We start from the raw sequence: 3,759 nt of genomic DNA on the forward strand, positions 1-3,759 counted from the left end.
ATCAGGCTGCTAGTTTCATCACTCTTCTAGCATTTTATCGTTATCAGGCTGTTATTTTTATGAATCTTCTAGCATATTATCGTTATCAGGCTGCTTGTTTTATCAATCTACTAGCTTATTATCGTTATCAGCTGTTAGTTTTATCAATTTTCCAGCTAATTATTGATATCACGCTGCTAGTTTTATCAATCTTCTAGCTTATTATTTATATCAGGCTGTAAGTTTATCAATCTTCCAGCTAATTATTGTTATCAGGCTGCTAGTTTTACCAATCTTCTAGCTTATTATTGGTATCAGGCTACTAGTTTTATCAATCTTCTAGCTTATTATCGTTTTCATACTGTTAGTTTTACCAATCTTCTAGCATATTATTGTTATCAGGCTGCTAGTTTTATCAATCTTCTAGCTTATTATTGGTATCAGGCTACTAGTTTTATCAATCTTCTAGCTTATTATTGGTATCAGGCTACTAGTTTTATCAATCTTCTAGCTTATTATTGTTATCAGACTGTTAGTTTTATCAATCTTCCAGCTAATTATTAATATCAGGCTGCTAGTTTTATCAATCTTCTAGCTTATTATCGTTTTCATACTGTTAGTTTTACCAATCTTCTAGCTTCTTATTGTTATCAGACTGTTAGTTTTATCAATCGTCTAACTTATTATTGTTATCAGGCTGTTAGTTTTATGAATCTTCTAACTTATTATAGATATCAAGCTGCTAGTTTTTCAATCTCTTATCATATTATCATATTATCGTTATCAGGCTGCTAGTTATTTCATTCTTCTAGGATATTATCGTAATTGGGCTGCTAGTGTTAATCAATTTTCTAGCTTATTTTCGTTATCAGACTGTTAATTTTATCAATCTTCTAACTTATTATTGTGATCAGGCTGCTAGTTTCATTACTCTTCTAGCATATTATCGTTATCAGACTGGTAGTTTTATGAATCTTCCAGCTTATTATTGATATTAGGCTGCTAGTTTTATCAATCTTCTAGCTTATTATCGTTATCAGGCTGCTAGTTTTATCAATCTACTAGCTTATTATCGTTATCAGGTGGCTAGTTTTATCAATCTACTAGCTTACTATCTTTATCAGACTGTTAGTTTTAACCATCTTCTAGCTTAATATCGTTATCGGGCTGCTAGTTTTATCAATCTTCTACCTAATTATCGTTATCAGGCTGCTAGTTTTATCAATCTTCAAGCTTATTATTGTTATTAGGCTGTTAGTTTTTCAATCTTCTAGCATATTATCGTTATCAGACTGGTAGTTTTTATTTTAATATTGCCACTTACTTTTATTTTAATTTCGTTGATAATTTGTACTTTTTTATTCTATGTTATCATAATGTTAACATATATGCCCCTCAGTGGTAAGTCTGAGGACTCTCACCGCTAAACCCAGGTTTCGATACTGATGATGAGCACAGCACAGATAGCCCTTTATGTAACTTTGTACTTAATATCAAACAAGTCTTGTAGACGGTCTGACCAGACTGTCATTTTTCTCATTTTTTCATAAATTTGTTAATTTATAATCTATACAAGTCTAATAATTTAATATTGATTGATACTGTGGTCACAAGCCTACCATTTGTCTCCTACCATTTTAGTTAATATGTAATTTTTCAGATTTCTGTTCATACTGAGAAATTCGGTAAAGAAAGTCATTAAGGTCTTCTAGCCCTAGTTACTCACGGAAATAGGTCTGTCAGTTTGGGTTTCATTTGTATACACTTGTGAAAAATGCTGCTGTAACATATCGCATACTGTACAGAAATCGACAGTGATATTTTCCAATTCAGATGATACTTCAGGGACACAACATTTCTTGTTTTGAAGCAAGAGTGACCGTCATTCACGGTTATGGTAGCTTCAGCTTTAGAAGAATGGCATTGTTGTTTTTCCCATATAATGTCATGTTTCATTGGACTAGAACTAGATAACTGAGAGAGACATTGCTGTTATTACTACAAATACTAATTCAATCTAAGAATCACTCCAGTAACTATACCAAAATATATTTGGCCTTAAATGATTTATTGTTGTTTCTGAGTGTTTGAAAAAAAACAAAACATTTTTTCAGTGGGTGATACGTTTTTTCTTGGCTTCAGACTCAGTTGTGGTTAATAGCATTCAGATTTTGCTCTGTAAGAATTTTTTTTATGAATCATCACTTATTTTGCAGCTGTACACAACTACTTTCAGGTAAATAAGTGAACTAAGAATATCCGAGTGGTATGAAGGAAAACATCAGTGCCATGACTGAAGGACTTGTTAATGTGGAGTATCTGTTTTTCTTGACGAATGTATTTGCCAGTGCTCTTCTGATCTTTTGATTTAGTGAGATGAAGCCTAGAATGTAAGAAAAAAGCAAAAACGACAAAGTATTCAAAGCGAGAAGGGAGATTTAGACACTGAGGAGTGCCAACTGTCAGATAGATTTATTGAGTTGAGAAGTTTTTCTTCCTGAACATCAGACTTTCGACAATATTGCGAAGATACATGATGTTTTTCTTACTGTGGCCACAGACAAGTAAGAATTGCCAGAATTTGGTGCACCCAAAACAACCAATAAGGTTTGCTTCCTAATATTTACCTTCAGCGTACAGGAGCCACAGACAACTGAGGATAACTGGAACCAATTGAAATGGGGCAGCCTCATTTATAACTCCCAGGCATTTGCTGAAAATATACAAACAACATAAAACTATTACACATAAACTGTCAGGGTGACTTAGTCACCAAAAAACACGAAATACATGACCTAAACAAACAAGTAAAAGCAGATATAATAATAACATCTGAAACCCTAGCCAAAGAAAACCAAAATATAAATATACCCGGATTCAAATCTTACTCCATCCCCTACAAAGACAACAATAGAGACATAACACTATACTGTAACAACAATCTGGTAAACAGCATTTCAATTAATGAAAAATTTACCTCAAAAGTAAACGAAACAATTTTTTGCAATATTCATATCAGCAACAGACCATCTATCTCAATAGTCGCCCTTTACTGCTCCCCATCAAAAGCAATAGACCAGAGGTTCATTGAACTATGTTTGAAGCGGAAACCGCAACCATTAATTATATGAGATTTAAACGCCCCACACAAAGACCTCAAAGGAAGACGAAATACCCCCAGAGGAACACTAATCCGTGACTTGCTACGTAGCAATAACATGCACGTAGTAAATGACCACACACCCACACACTTTCACTCACCAACTAACACCTACGATGTTCTGGACCTAATCTCAGTACCAGCTGCTTTATTACCCAAAACCTCCAATTTCACAGTACACCAAGAAATCTCTAGCGACCACTTCCCCATTTCATGTACAATACACACACAAAGACGGCCAACACCAAACATACCGCCAGTATATAATTACACCAAGACCGACTGGGAAAAATTCAATGAAACACTCAACAGTCAACTACCACCGCCAATCACTCAAGTTAACAACAAGGAAGACATAGATAAATACGTTGAAAATATCACACATGCCATAAACAAAGCAATAACCGAAACAACACCATCAACCTCAAGACACAATTTACACTCACACAATAACTGGACACTCACCCCAGAAATCCATGACTTAATATTAACACGTAGAAGACTAAGAAGACAACACTATTTATCGCGAGACACCACGCTAAAAACACAAATTAACAAACTGAGTACACAAATAAAAACAAACATAAAAATACTTAAGGAAATAAACTGGCTAGACTTCT

This window comes from Limulus polyphemus, unplaced genomic scaffold, assembly GCF_000517525.1.
Source record: "Limulus polyphemus unplaced genomic scaffold, Limulus_polyphemus-2.1.2 Scaffold6837, whole genome shotgun sequence".
Taxonomy (NCBI): domain Eukaryota; kingdom Metazoa; phylum Arthropoda; class Merostomata; order Xiphosura; family Limulidae; genus Limulus; species Limulus polyphemus.